General features: G+C 44.7%; 1 protein-coding gene across 19 annotated transcripts in view; it reads right to left on the bottom strand.

Annotated features, from left to right (window-relative positions):
• The window catches only part of Myt1l (myelin transcription factor 1 like), a 399,212-nt gene that overhangs the window by 145,431 nt on the left and 237,452 nt on the right, over window positions 1–16,329 (bottom strand). For all 19 annotated transcript variants that reach the window (XM_036170263.1, XM_036170272.1, XM_036170265.1 and 16 more), the window contains one exon: window positions 6,007–6,160. The gene's annotated coding sequence lies outside the window, so the exon portion shown is untranslated. The remainder of the gene's footprint in view (window positions 1–6,006; window positions 6,161–16,329) is intronic.

The following is a 16,329-nucleotide window of genomic DNA, read 5'->3' as shown; positions in this document are numbered from 1 at the left end:
GGTGAGGGAACACTTCCTGTTCTGTAGAAACAGTGTATCTTCTTTTTTTTTTTTTTCCTCAACATGGATGTTGCTTATTTGTGGCTGAAACAATTTGTGTATTTTGATAAAATTTTGTCTTCTTATCTATTTTAAAGATTTTCTATATTGTACATTTATCAGTTTGCAATTAAATAGTTTTTTATTTTATAATTTAATTTTTCATATCAGCCATGGATTCCCCTGTCCTCCCTCCCTCCTCCAGCTCCCACCCCCGCCCTCCCCCCAGCCCACATAAGAAACAGTGTATCTTCTAAGACCCTGTAAAGCTGTCCCGTGGGAGAAGGACATTTAAAATCCTCTTCTTTAAGGAACTTAAAATTGAATGAAAAGTGTTGGGGTAAATTGAGCTGAGCAACACTCTCACCCAGGGATAGTAAAAACGGTGAAGGGTAGAGGGACTGATGTTGAAGCTGAACATGGAATTCTTTCTCCCAGGCAAAGGAAGGGCTGTTGTCCACAGGGTCTGTACCTGATTTCAGAAGGGGACAGCTGTCACTTTGTCACATTTATTCAGAATCTGGTGAGTAAACCTGTGGTATGGCAGACCCTGCTCTTCTCTGTGGGCATGGGATGGGAACACTGGCTTCCTCAGCTAATGGTTCAGGTGGCCCAATAAGAACTACTTTATTTTTTTGCATTCAAATTCATGAGCCTTTTATTATTGTTATTATTATTATCATTATTATTATTGACAAGGTCATGTGAGGCAGCCCTGAGATTAAAAGCATGTGTCACCATGCCTGCCCCTTTCTGTATGTTCATTTGTTTTGTACATATGGGTCAATTCTGCCTTTAGAAACGGACCGCCACTTCCCCACTAATTGCTTGTTATGTAACCACACCACTCCAGCCACGCAGAAAGCCTCTCTTGCTATGTGTTAAAATCCCATCACAGGCTCTACTTTTCCTCTCTTCTCCTCTGGTCCTGTTGGTTTACCGAGCACTAACTCTGTTGGATGACAGTGCTTCTCAAATGTGTTTTATTTTCTATCAAACAACGTTTCTTGCAATGATGATTAAGTGATAGATATAACCCAACATTCCACATACAGAAAACACTAAATAAATTCCGAGAGTCTCTCTTTCTTTCCTTTTGGCTGAGAAAATCACAGGATGAAACATTTCAAGTTTGTTTGTACTCTACCCTTACAGATTTTCAGCAAATGCCAGTAGTGTGGTTTGGTTTCAGCATAACACACATACTGTGCAGTGGCATGTTCTAATGTCACACCTGATAGCGTGTGGTCACAGGCCAGGCACTCCTGCAAGCTCCCTGCACACGCTTTTCAGGAGTTCCATGCCCTGCACTCTCGCCCTCTTGGAAAGATGACTGGTTTTCCTCTGATAACCCCTCTACTAGATACTGTCAGTGGCAACCAGAGTCGGGACTGTTCACGACTCAGGGGCTCTTAGCTGCAGGAGCTTCCTTAGCTGTATCAGGGGTGACTCCTTGATGTTTCCCATTTCCCATCTTTGCCCTCCTTGCAACTGGAAATTCTAACCCCACTCATTGCCTGGGTCACTGCAGACCCCACCAGCAATTCACATTAGGAAACCCACACTCAAAGGATTACTTTAGCATCCATCTTTTTTTTTCCTTAAGCCTATTTATTTTCAAACTAATGATAGATTTTTTTCTAAAGAAATTTAAGTGGTTTTATACATAAAGAAGTTTTGAGTTTAAGAAATTGGTTTTATGCCAACAGGAATGATGTATTATAGAGAGAACACGTGACTTGTTTTATAGCATGTAAACTTTACATTTGGAATCAGGATTTATCTTATTACTTTGATCTTATTTCTCCTGATAAAAGATACTTTCCTCAGTTTTGGCCTCAGTGAAAAGAATGTAATATTTTAAATGTATTGTATTCTCAAGGAGTCTGTGGAGTCCGTGGGAACCCTTGGAGCCTTTTTTCTGTGCCAAGTACCAGCAGGGCACAACCATGGGCCAAGAAGTAGCTACATTTTGGGCACTGGGATTGTGGGGGCCAAGCTATCTCTGTCTCCACACTGTGGATCTTCTTTGCCCTCCATGGTCCTCCTTGTACGACAGGGACCAGAGGAGGTCCTGAATTGCAAGTTGGATAGGGGTAGCTTTCAACTAGACCCCAGAACTTGAGCTGGTTCTTAACCCTCCTTATCACCCTTTAGTTATTCAGGAAGCAGTTAACCATTATACCAATCAGCTGATCCTGTCTTCAGTTCTTGCTATTCAAATCTGTTTCACTGCTGGTTCCCCACACTGAGAGGCAAGACTGGAGGAAGGGCAGAGGCCAAATTATATGGAAGACATGGTGAGGAAGAAGCAGAAACTCTGGAGAGAAGAGGTGTGAGGATGCAACTGTGTGTGGGTTGGTGTGCCCCACTAGCACCTGTTCTGAGAGTCATTGTCTCCTAGGTAACAGACATATCATGTTTACAGTTCCACAACAGAACATGTGCCCGTACTCAGCTCAGGCTCACACAAATTTGGATCATAAAAACCCATCTTTGAAGGTCAACAAAAATGAGAAATCATATACTTTGGTCATTCCTGCAAAGCATTAAGGTAGAGTGCTATGGCAATTTAAAGTAACTTTCTGAAGTATGACAACACCTTTATTTAGAGAATTTAATGTAGTGTAAGCACACTGGTCTTTAGGATCTAGATCGGATATTTATGTGAAATAAGGGAGGGCATAATTTTCAAGAGGTTACAGAAAAATTAGGAGAGATAAATAGGCTTCTTGTTCACAGTACCAGTAAATGTGAAATTACTCAACTGAACTTGTCTAATCTTAGTATCATCAGATAGAAATAAAATATTAAGTGGATAAGACAGAGAAAAAATCCCTCCATATTTCTATCTGTGTTTTCCCAGTAGCTGTGTACATCTGGGGGCCAGTGCTCATGTATGGGAGGCTGCTAACTAAGCCCTGAGCAAAGAGCATACTCTGAGATGATTCCTAACTTTCTCTTGGTCACCACTGGCCAGAGGTGAGTGGTGGCATCCCCGTGGAATGGTGTCCCCTGTCCAGTGCTGTACTCACTGCCCTGAGCTTCTGGTCTTTCCTTGTCCCTTATTGATCTTTTCCATGCTATGCAATTCAACTTTCTTGCTCCCAATGTGGTCTGAGTTGGTTCACAGGACAGTCCAGCAACCGCGACTTCTGTGCTCTGACTCTGGGGAAGCCTAGAGTGCTACCACAGGTCTCCCTCATCCCTGAGGGTAACTGTTTGCAAGAACAGCAGCTGGCTGAATCTGAGAACTTTGGAGAAGACAGACCTAACCTACCTACAGGACTTTTGTGACTTCCACAGGATGATATTCCTACCAGGTCTTAACCCAGGATGCTGTCAGCTTGGATACTGCTGTGGACTCAAAGGTAGGATGGAGGCTGTTCTTGTAAAGTAATGGCTCAGAGAATGCTGTCTTCTGTAGACACCACCCATGCCTCCAGTGTCTAAGCTCTCTTTCCCAGTGTTAATCACTCACTTGCTCTTTATCCATCTTCTTGGAATAGATTTAATCTCTCTCTAAACAAGTTTCCCAACACTGCCTCCTGAGGTCATCTGAATATTCCCACTAGTCAACCACATCTTCATATCAGAGACAGCACACTTTCTGCATCTCTCAACCTACTAGAGAGGTACAAGGAACAGGGACCAGCCCAGCCCCGTGAGGGTAAATCAGCAGCTGTCCCACCTTTCCCAGAGAAGTCTCTTCACCTAGATGACACAGGTGCTGGGATCCAGAACAGGATGAATCTGACCCAGCCTTTCCTTTACATGGTTACTGTTTGTCAACTGATTTTCAAGCAGCTGGCTGTATTTAACTTGTGCTAACCCACAACCCCATGCGGGTTGGAGCAGGAGGGTAGCTCTGCTGTGCATGTCTGTTCCTCATTGCTTAGAGGCATCTGACTTGCCCCCTAACTTCTACTGGTAGAAAGTTGGGTTGTTTTATTTTCTAGGTTTGATTACTACAGAAAGTAAGTCACAATAAATATGCACATCTTGATGCACATTTTAAAGAGTTTTCTAAAAAGATAATGTCAGTTTATCTTAAAATATGTAACAACAAGAAGTCTATTGTACTTTTAAGTCAAGTATGAACACTCCTATTTCTAGAAACATTCCCCATGGCCTTCTCTTTTCCTGCCCTCCAGTGAGACAAAGTCTAGGGCTGCTTGGCCCTACTTCCTCAACTATGGAGGCTGAAACAACATTCAATGTGCTGGCCTTTGGGCTCCCTGATCTTTGTCCTTTGTCTTCCTTTGAAAAATAAATTTTGAGACTTTTTAAAGTCTGTGCATTTTCACACTCAGTTCCATAATCAATTGCTGATCCAGGATTCTCTTAGGTGGTAGCTGACCATGCTCAGCATTTTGTATCTTGAATTTTCCCTAATTTTAATTATCAGGGTAAAAATATTAAACATCAAGATTCATATATGTTTTGATACAGAAGACTATAGATCAAACTTTTCATTTATATATGTGAAATTACACTAGCAAATCTTTAGTTTGAAATTTTTTTAGAGTCCACCCCCTAAATTATTTATGTAGCTTTTAGGGGAAAGAAAATACTAAAGAATATAGAGAAGTTGGAGAAGCTCCTGCCTATGGGCGATAGGACCTATGACCTGTGACATATATTAGCATTCAAGGGCAAGAAACAGAAGATCCCTCAGAACACTGTTTGTGATGAACTGCTTTGGGTCATAAAATGAATAGATATGGGAAAGGGAAGAAGTAGCTTAAAGTATACACAATGCAGCTCAGGGAGCTTCCCCCTCCTTGTGGTTCTGTTGCCTTCTGGGCCTCAGTGTCAGCATTGCAGAATTTACTGAGCAAGAGCCACACTTTCCTGTAAGCTTGAAGTGAGGGTCAGGTGTGAATGCTCACAACAGGTGAGGAAGGAATTGGAAGGGCTTCACGAACTGTAAAATACCTAGTATACACTACTGATGAGCTGACAGCTCTGTATCCCAGGGACGGTGTCTGGTACTATGGGGTTGCCATCAGTTAATGGAACCTGATTGTCACTAAGCTGTCCCTGTTGAAATCAGTTCCTGTGTCAGGTGTGCCCTGCCCATGACACAATCACCCCTCCATCTGGGGATGCCTCACTGCAGGGAGCTTTCAGTGATGGAGCTGATACAAATTCATCAACGAAGTCTCCCCTGAGAACAGGAAGATCACCCAACAAAACCTGAACAGAAGACAGGAGGGAAGAAAGGTCTAGAAAACGAAAAGCAACAGATATTGTGACAGTAAGATTCTGTGCGGTCGACTGATGACATGTGTCAGCGGGACGCTGTGGAATTGTGTTGTGTGGGATTGGAGAGCAGAGTTTCTGAACAGAGGTGATGAGTGGGATCTAGCTCTTGCCCTCTCTCCTCCCTGCCTGGCATGCCATGACATTCAGGATGTGAGAGTTAGGTTCCTAGTGAAGGCCCAGGAGGTAAAAGTTGCCCAGGCCCTGAAGTGTGCTGGCTGTGAGAGGGGCAGACAGGCCACAACAGGCACAAACTAGAAAAGCGATCCTGGAGGGCGGTTGAAGCATCACCCCCCCCCCCCCACACACACACACACTCCATTCCTTTTTAACTTCCAGGACTTTGTCATTCTCCATCCACGAGGAACAAGGGTTGGCCAGGAAGGAAGAGGTGAGGACTAGACTGAAGGCTTCACAGAGGAAAGCAGAGCTGCAGCTGGGATGACAGAGTAGAGACCCAGAGTTAAGGAGGTCTGTCAAGGTTAAGGGTATTAACACTTGGGGAGGTCATGTAAGGATGAAGGAGATCAAGAGCTGCCGGGATACAGGGGCAGGTGCCCAGGCTGAACACCCAAGGACATCATTCATCACTGATCTGATCTGGAACTGAGAGGGCTACTCAGTTAGTTCTGCACACTAACAGTCCCTACTGAGTGTGGAGGCAGGGTGATACACATCCTAGGGGAGACAGATGGCTCTTACCTTGTAGGAAGCCTTCTCTCCTGAGGACGGAGACAGGGTGACTCCGTGAGCAGGATGCAGGCCCAGAGCCAGCTCTCTCTAGGCTTTCCCTGGTCCTCCCCAGCTTGTAACTGTGGCCAAGTCACTTAATTTCTCTGTGCCTCCATTTCTCCATCTGTAAAAAAGGAAAAGCATTAACCACCTAAGGATCTCACAAACTTATCAGGAGATAATGTAAATGGGTGTCCTCCATGACTGATCATATTTTACCTCTTCCAGGGGCCAGAATACCCGTGGTTCCCACATTAAAGTCATTGTTCCTGCTTGCGGCAGCACGACACCCCCCCCTCCCCGCCCCGTTTAGGCTGACACATTCAGGAAACCATCAATGCCTCTACTTCCTACTTCCTAAGTCTGGGATAGAATCTACCTTCACAACGGCCTTGGGGGTGAGTTCCACACTAGGATTCATATAAGCCTCATTTACTTGTGACTTCCTCAAGGACTTTAGAGATTGTTGATCTGAGCCCAAGCTCAGATGACTGATGATCTGATTCAATCCCTGGGACCTACATGGTAGAAGGCAGAACTGACTCCTGCCAGCTGTCCTCTGACCTGCACAGACATGTGTCGGGTATGCCCACTAGAGAAGGAAGGAGGGATGGACAGGAGGGAGGGAGGGAGGGAGGAAAGAAATGAACAAACTAATGAACCAGGCAGTCTCCTGGAGATACACACCTGCAGGGGTAGAACACTTTAAGGAACATTTTGATCTCCTTTGTAGCCTCTAAACTTTATGCTAATTTCATGAATGAAAAGAAAAAAAAAAACCAGCCACTTGACACTCAGAGAAGGTAACCCATCTGTCCAAATCTCCCCAGCGAGTGGGGGCAGTGGCACCTGAAGCCCAAAGCTCCCATCAACATGGCCAGCTGTTCACACACTCTCAGAAGATTGGAAAAGCAGAGGTCTGGGGGAGGGAGGCAGAGCTTTCTGTATTCCTGGGGGAGCCCTAGTGGCTGTCACTGATGTCCCCTCAGTCTTCCAGGATATTCATTGTTGCATTTGTCTCCAGAATTCAGTGCCACTCACTGCTGTGCACTTCCCTGGGACTGTAACCTCTGGGTTATCTTAAACCTTAACAGATCAAGTGACGAAGAAAGGCTTCTCTCCTGAGGATGGCAAGCTGACTCTGTGGGCAGATGCCTAGAGATTTTTTTTAAACTTATAAATATCTGTATTTCAGTTCCTCAGCTTGACATAGTACACCTGCCCCTAAAGTATAAACCCACCTTCATTGGGAATTCTCCAGTGAACAACAGCAAACTCACTGGGTGAGGTAATAAGAAACATTGGCCCAAGGTCTCAACATCCTTGCTTTGGGCCTGGAAATCAGAATTCCTCCAATTACACTGGACACTAGGGTCTGGGGTATAGAGCCTTCCCTTATAAACCTCATTCCCTAAGAATAATTTCATCTACACAGACAACAAATGAATGTTTTTGCACTACTGTCTCCCTCCCTCCCTAATCACACTGGACACAGATTTGAAACAGAGGATGGAGAAAAAAGAAAGAAAAGGAAAGTCAAGTTCCCCATTGACTAGAGGAGGAGGAGGTATCCAGTTCAATTTGGGATTATAATGCTGTGACTCAACCAACCAGTAAAATATTCAATAGTTAAATGATCAAGTTCAGACAGAATCGGGTTTTTATAGACCTTCACTTATTATTTCATGGTCTATGTGTATTGTTCCATAAGCACGAACTTCCTTGAGTTTTCAATTGCTAAATTAAATAATACACCAAAAGCATGCAGCTTATTACTGAGTGTTTAATGAATGGTAGAACCTCTGTACACTTTTTTTAGAGTGTAAGCATCTCTGATTCTCTGCCATCCATGTACAAGTGTGACAATATGAATAGGCAGAGAACCCTTCTTACCAGACTCCTGCTCTTGAGTCTAGAAGGGATGCGTCTGGTGATGAGCAAGAGAGAGCTTACTGGGACTGTCTCCTTGGTCTTCCAAAGGACCCTAGCAGCTCAGCATAACAAGATAGATAACATATTGCCACATACATCCATAGTCAAATTTAAAGGAACAGAGATTAAGAACTAACATAGTCATTGTTTTTAAATATGCAGAAAAATAATTTGGGGTATAAAGAAAAAATAGGAAGTATGAAAGAGGAGAAAGGGGAAATTCTTGAGTCAGTAGAAAATCAATGGCCAACACCAAACAGTCAATAAATGATTAAATCAATAGACAACAGCAAGATAAAAAGGAAAACAAGTTAATACATTGATGGTTGCTCAATTATATCATAACACTGCCTTTTAGATTCTTCTGAAAAAAAAAGTTTTTTGAAACCAACTAACATTCAGTTGAATGTTAGTACATCAAGAAACACACATGCTGATAGCTCATAATGTTTAAAATTAAACAATTAAATCATGTATTAATGAATGACAAGCAAAGCAATTGTGGTACAGCTCATTTTTGGCAGAAATGAAATTGGATCTGAGATTCCTGCTTGTTAAACTTGTCACATAAGGCATACTCATTTGTGGGTTTTTATTTTGCTAACAAGCTTTGTGAGATGATGCTTCAGAGGCACAGAAGAATAGGCAATGACATGAAGACACAGTAAGCTCCTGCCTGCAGGCTGTTAAGCTGACTCAGAATGGTACATTGGTGAAGGCAGCTGATTGTACCCCAGGGGCAGGATCAGGGACAGCAGAGCCCCTGTAGCCATGGAGGGGTGGGAGGAGTTCTGCCATGTGTGGCCAGATCAGAGCCTCCTCTTTCTTGGTTCTTAGTCCATTTTTAAAAATAGTAAGTTGGTGGCAGGAATACCCCCTGGGAAATAAATTTCAGGGAAATGAGGTCTCACACCTAATTTATTTCTGTTTATTTGCTTTTGGGAGCCCTTGCTTTCCTGCATGTCTGGACAGGGTTCTTGGTTCCCTGGGGCTGGGCAGGTCTTGCCACAGCCAGCATCATACCCTATCTGGAAGACTCACCAGTCCCTTCTTGGTCACCCTCCCAGGGTAGCTGGAGGTTCCCTAAAACAGAAGACCATCCTGGGTGAATCCAAGGCTCTGTGTCCAGGTGTCTCTTTCCTGGATTTCTTTTCTCTTTGAGGAGACAGCTCTGCATCTCTTCTGAATGAGGATCCTAATGATTGTCCAAGGTCCTGCATATTGGAAATGCCTCTTCCTCTCTTGTCAATGACAGTCTTAGTGTGACACTGATTTGCTCAAGAAGGTGAGGGCGTGGTTTTGTTCCAGCAGCTGTTGCTGGGGCCAGTCTGGTTTCTGGGTACTCAGAAGCCTCAGCTTTCCTGTAGCCGAAGGACCCAGTTCTCATTCTCTTCTGGCCCCCTGGAATGTGTGTGTGGCTCTCACCTTTTGTTAATGTTCAGCCTAACCACACTATGGAATCTGCAGGAACCCTCTCTCATGCAGGATTTGAGTCTTGGTCACCTGGGAAGCACTGGCCTGGGACACTGGGGCCTGCCATTAGAGTACATCCTGCATGAATTTGTACTGGCCTGTCACCAAACTTGTCCTCCTTTCCTACTGCATCCCACTCATGTCCTCCTTCCTCTGTGCCCTTTCTCTTTTTAGGTAGACAGCACAATATTGTGTGATGGTGTGGCAGTTTGCTTAACCGTACATTTTCTCCATGCCATTTTAGTCTTTTATTATTGATTCCTTTGAGAGAATGCGCTGTGTAGCCCAAGTTGTCCTTGAACTTGAGGCAGTTCTCATGTTCTTTCCTCCTAAGTGTTGACATTATCGGTATAACTACCATGCTTGGTTACCCTGGCATTAAATCAATTTCTCTCTTCCCCTGCCTCCCCTTCTCTCTCTCTCTCTCTCTCTCTCTCTCTCTCTCTCTCTCTCTCTCACACACACACACACACACCTCCTTTCATCTAGTTTACACTGGTCTCAAACTTGCCATTTACCAAGGATGACCTTGAATTCCTAATCCTTCTGCCTCTCCTTTCCAAGTACTGGGAATTTAGTATTTGTATAGAGATCAAAATTCAGGGCCTTGTACAGGCTAGGCAAGTACTCTACCAACTGAATTACATTTTGAAGGTGAGTTTGAAACTGTTCCAAATCAATCTGCCTTTATTTAGTGCTTATTTCAAATGCTGAGTAAAGACTGGATCAACATAGTGTCAGAATGCCAGCTCTTGATGATTCTCCCTGAGCAAAAGGTGATACATAGTGGGTAGGATATATGAGAGAGGGTAAGACACAACTCCTGAGGCAATATTTAAGTTCAGGGGACAGTCAGAGGGTGGTTGTGCTGCAGAGGGCACCTCAGCAGTTAATGAGGGCTGAAGGAAGCAATTACAAAGGAGGGTCTCTGCAATGGTGAAAAGCCTTGTGTAGAGCTTGCTGCTGAGTGTAGAGGAAGGAGAGCTGTCTTGGTGTAGAGGAGAGCCTGATGTCCAGATGTGGGAGAAAGCCTGCTAGCTGGATAAGGGGAAGGGAAGAACCTTCAGTCTGGGTTCAGAGGAGTGTCAGCTGTCTGCATATAGAGGAGACCTTATGGTGCAGATATGAAGGTCTGCTCTCTGTGTATAGTGAATGGTCTGTTGTGTAGGTTCAGAAGAGATCCTGATGCCTGGATGTAGTAGTCAGCTGTATAGGTGTGCAGGAAGGTCTGCTGTTTAGGCCTATGGGAGGGGTCCACTGTCTGAGAATAGAAGAGAGCCTGCTGTCTTTTAGTGAAGGATCTGCTGTGTAAGTGGGTCTGATGTCTGGGTGTAGAGCAGAGCCTGTTGTCTGCATATGGAGGAAGGCTTGCTGTATGCGTGTAGAAGACAACCTACTCTTCTGATATAGAAAAAGGCCTGCTGTCCAGGTTTAGAGAATAGTCTGCTATCTGGGTGTTTATGAGGGTGCTCTGTCAGGGTATAGATGATGGCTTACTGTCTGGGTATAGAGGAGGGTTTACTTTCTTATTTTCTGGATGTCATGAAGGTCTTCTGTCTGGGTGTAGAGGAGGGCCTGCTGTGTGAGTGCATAGGGAGTTCTGCTGTGTTTGTGGGCCTATTGTTTGGGTGTTGTGGAGCGTCTGGTCTCTGGGTACAGGGAGAGTCTGCTGTCTAGGTGTGGAGGAAGGCTTGCTGTCTGGGTATAGAAGAAGCGTACTGTGTGGGTGTGGAGGAGGACCTGCCTTCTGGGCCTACGAGAGTGTCTGCTGTCTGGATATAGAGGGGGTGTACTGTGTGGGTGTAAAGGAAGGTCTGTTGCTCATCATGGCAGGGTGTCAGGACAAAAGAGACATTCCAAGTAGCTCTTTCTCTTGGTATCTTGCCTACCTTGCCATCTGCAGATCCATTTCTCTAAGTGGAGTTATTGCAGGCTAGATCTCCCATCATTGTAACTGTGTCATAGTAGCTGCCTTTCTAATAAACAGTGCTTTAGCATTAAAAAGTACAAGGTTGCCACTGAGCTTTGCCCTTTTTGATTTTGTAGCATTTAAGGTTTGAAGCCATATCCACAGCACACAATACAGAAAGAAGTCGTAGAACTTGCACACTCAACTTTAGAACGTTTAGCAAAGATGGAATGGTGTACAGTGAGATACCTGGTCAAGGAAACAGAACAGAGGTTTCCAAAGTCGATCTCCATTAGATGTTTACTATTAACAGCTTTTCCACCAAGGAAATTATTTTGGGACAGATCATATTACCACACAAAATAATGAATTTGGACCCCTGTCTTATTCCATATGTAAAATGGATCTCACATTGGCTTGAGGACCCAAATATAATGGCTAGAGTGATGGCTTAGCATGAAGGGCATTGCCTGCTCTTCCAGAGGAGCCAGGTCTGATTCCCAGCACCCAAGTGGCAGCTGACAACTGCCTATAACTCTTGTCTTAGGGGATCCAATGCTGTCTTCTGGCCTCTGCAGTCATTGCATGGATACTGTGCACAGACCTACACCCATACACATAAAATAAAATATTTTTAAAAAGCATGAGGTAAAACCGTTAAACAGGAGAAATCAAGAGAAGCAAATCTTATGATTCTGAGCCATGACACCAAAAAAAAAAAAAGTTGTAAAAAATAATATGCTGAAGTACACCATGTAGTCACGTGGTTAGAGATGCATCCCAAATACCAAGACACCAGGATTAAAGTTTGTGAATTTTATGGCATGTAAATTATGTTTCAGGTTTTTTTTAAATCCCTAAGTGCCTTCAAAGAGCACTCAGCATGTTGTAGTAGAGGTGCTCAGACTCTAAGCACCTGCAGAAGGCCCCATTCCTGCCTCAGCTTCATGGGGTCAGGCCCCTCAGGATCTGGGTTCTGCTCTTTCCTTGAGTTATTCTGGTGGATTTCCATTTCCAACTTGTCTACTCATTGCCTGAGTCATTGCTTCTTAGAAAAACAGGGACATCTGATAGCGGTCTCACTAGTGCTTCCCCACACCTTGCATTCTGCCCCTGCCCAGCCTTGCAGGGTCATGCAGCCAGCTGGTGTCCCTGAGGTGCAGAGGTGAGGTGCCAGGCTCAAACTTCAGCTTGTGTGGCAGGCTGAGCCTGGTGCGCAAGTCACTGGCCACTCGAACACTGCAGGTACTTATGTGTTTGTGTCTCCTCAGGCCCTGGCTGCTACGACCTTGGTTGAAGATCAGGCTGTTTCAGAGGATGGAGCTAGTGTCATCTCTCATGAATCCTGTCCCTGAGGGAAGCTGCTCACCTGTCATTGACTTCTGTCTTGCATCCAATAGCATGGGAGAACTCTCAAGAAAAGGTGTGTGCCCTGGTAGCCTAGGCCTTTGAGGAGGGCAAGGAGCTCTGTTAGGAGAAAACACCCTGATGGCTTCCGAGGCGCACTGTCCACTGCTGCCACACCTGTCTGTGTCCTACACTTTCCCTATAGGCCATTCATGACTCAGTGTGGCCTTAAAGCATTTTTGGGGCTCAGTGACATTCCTTGATATGGCAGGACTCTAGCTGCCTACTTCCTTTTCTCTACACCCAATTGCCTAGAAAATGGCAGCTCACCGCTAAGAGGCTCCTATCACCTCATTGCCTCTTGTAAATGAAAATGAACCTTTCTGAGAGGGAGTGAAGGGCATCATGTTTTGCCTTTGTTTAGCTCTACAGCAGGATGTGCAAGGATCCTGCCTTACCCCCAGCAGTCAGGAGAGTTAAGCCACTTCACTAACAGCAGAGTGCAGACCTAATACTTTGAAAATCAGTCTTATCCTTTGGAGCTACCTTTTAGGGGCAACCTCCAGCTTCCTCCCCAACAGAGGTTTAATTAAAGCTCACAGCAGCCAGGGCTCTGAGTAAAAATGATAATCTGCCCCTGCCAAAAGGCTCTTATTCCAGTGGACATTAGGTGCTGGGGAAACTCCATTAACCTATCTACCACTGACCAAGATACAGAAGGGGTGAGCAGACCTTGGGGCAGCAGGCACTGGAAGGATTCTCTTCCATGTCTCTTGGCCCAGAACAGACACTGTACTTTCTCTTATACATAGCCTAAGGGTCTGGCATATAGCTGCAGAGCCTGAGTCTCAGAGGTGGAAAGGAACTATGTACAGCTAGCCCTAGTAAAGCTAATGAGGGAGGAGCCTGCCAAAGGGAGAGGAAGGGAGCTGAGGATAGCTAGAGCTGGGAACCCAAGATAAGAAACTGCAGTGGATGGAGCTTTGCATAGGAAGGAGATATACTTGGAATTTACCTTTAAGGGGAGGAGACAGAGGAGCATGGAGAGGCCATTCCCAACTCAGGAGCTAGGTGGATAGTGAGGCTTTGGGCAGCCAGAACTCAGAAGATTAGAAGGTCAATAAGAAATCTGGACAAAGGGATATTAGATAACTTGGAGTTGGCAGCCTTAAAATCAAAACTGCATTTTAGGCAGTATTGTTGGTCCTGATGCAACAGCAGCCACAGGGGCCTCCATTTCCAGGGATGTTTGTGTTCTATGAGCAAGGTGTGTGGCACACTAGCCAGTGACATGCTAGTGAATGTTGGTTAACCAGACATCATGATCACATTTGGTCCTCACGGGAAGCCTGCACACTGGAAGGCTATTGTCACTCAATGTTATTGTGCTTTATAACTATAAGCAAAGCTGAAGGAGGGTAGGGGACCCCAGGAGCCAGTGACCTGGAAAGTCATGCTTTCTCTAGACCTGTACCCACTGGGAATAGCCACAGACAGACAAGAATGTGATCCTTATTGTACAACACCATGATGATTTCTGTGTCTTGGGATCCAGGTTTGTTCCTGTCTGCTACTTTATTAATTGTCCTACTCCATTTGTCAGCCTTGGATAGATGTTACACCAGATGCCACACCAGACCACAGACTAGCACTCAGCACAGTTAGGGCCCAACTATACATGACCTGTGACTCCAAGGCCACAAAGCTCCCTGCCATCAGACAGAAGCCAAGCAGAAAGCTCCACAGATAGATGTGGGGGCTGGCAGCATAGCCAGACTCACCACTAGCTGTTTCCTTTATGCCATGATCTACTTGATAGCTGATGATATGATCTTGGCCCATGCTAGGCAGTTTGGGTTCTGTGGAACCAAACAAGTCTCTGTCCTCATGGTCTCACACAGAGGAGACAACAGCACAGACACATGGTGCTTCAGGAGAGGTTCTGGTAGACATGACAGGAGGCAAAGAGAAAAAAAGACAAGAATGGAAGAGTGAGATGGCATTGCAGACTTGGGGACGTGGGCAGAGACAGCTCCTGCCTACCCTGAACAAATCTGGGCAGCATTTGGCATCATACTTCAGGTTCTTAGGTGTGTGACCTGTAGATATGTGATTCTCAGCAGCAAATTAAACGGCATCTGGCCTAGCACTGCTGTGTGTAACTGCTGGTCTATATGGCAGATGCTGTGGAATTTGAGAAACATGCATGGAACTGTTAGCAGAAAATGAAAGATAAAGGCAGTTTTTACAATCAAGAGTCTGAAAGAGACTGTCTACTAACCTAAGCTGTTGTTTATTCATGGACTCCAAAAGAAACTGTCTACTAACCTAGACTATTGTTTATTCATGGACTCCTGGGATTTGGAGCCATTGCTGAGCTCATCTGGGGCAGACCACATTCTTATGTGCAGCACTCCAACTTCTCAGCTTTGCAAAGAAATTCAGGAGATGGAAATTGAATACAACCAAACACCAAATGTGGGGCAGGCTATAGAATACATGCCAAACCTTCCCCAACATGAAGGACAAGGGCATTGACTTTGCTTGATAACATTGTTTTGAGGTGTGGCTTGACACCACAACCAGTCCCCTTGCCTTGCCCTGACTGCTCAGGCTTAGATCTCCCTCCCTTCTGTGGGGTATGGGAAAGAATATTGTGTTAGCTATTTCTTGCTGCTGTGATTAAAACACCATAACCACAAAGAAATATTTTTTGGATTATAGTTTCAGGGGCAGAGTCCATAATGATAGGGGAAGCATGGTCATAGGCAGCTGGAGCAGGAAACTGAGAAATTACATCTTCAAACACACAAAGAAAGGGAGGAGTGAGGGAGGTGTAGGGGAAGGGAAAGAGAGAGATGGGAGGGAGAGACAGAACTGGAAGTAGGGTGAGGCTATAAACTCTCAAATCTTACCACTAGTGATGTGTTTTTCTCCAGCAAGACTTCATATCCTAAAAGTTTCATAACCTCCCCAAACAGTTCCATCAACTGGAGGCCAGTATTAAAATTCATGAGCCTATGGAGGATATTCCTCTTAAACCACTATATTCCACTGACTCCCACAGGCTCATGGTCATCTCATGAAGCAAAATGCATTTAGTTTAACTTCAAAAGTTCACATATCTTTAACAGTCTCCTTGAGACCAAGGCAATCTCTTAACTGTGACCTTTTGTAAAATTAAGAAGCAAATCACACACTTCCAACACACAATGGCACAGTATATAAATTTCTATTAGAAAAGAAAGGAATAAGGCCATAGGAAAGAAATACTGGTCCTAAGCAATACCAAAACCCAGTGAGGCATACATCAAACTACCCAGTAGTTCTATGTATAGGGCTGAGATTTAGATTAAAGGATCTAGATGGCTTCTCGTCTCCAGCTTTGCTGCCTGCAACTCCTCTTGGGCTGGTTTCACTCCTGAATTAAGCACTTCTTGTTAGAAGTCTTAAGGCTTTAGTATCTCAAATATCTTGGAGTATTCACTGTGACATAGGACTTGGTATGATAGCTTTATACAATGGCTTCTCAGAGCCCCCTTACAGTAAGGAACATTGCCACACATTGCCTGGCTTCAGCAGCTCTCTGAAACTATGGAAGAAGAATCCATGATCCCCACACTCTTTCATCT

The sequence above is a fragment of the Onychomys torridus genome, chromosome 21 (genome assembly GCF_903995425.1).
Source record: "Onychomys torridus chromosome 21, mOncTor1.1, whole genome shotgun sequence".
NCBI lineage: Eukaryota > Metazoa > Chordata > Mammalia > Rodentia > Cricetidae > Onychomys > Onychomys torridus.
This window is presented reverse-complemented; position numbering and strand designations above follow the sequence as displayed.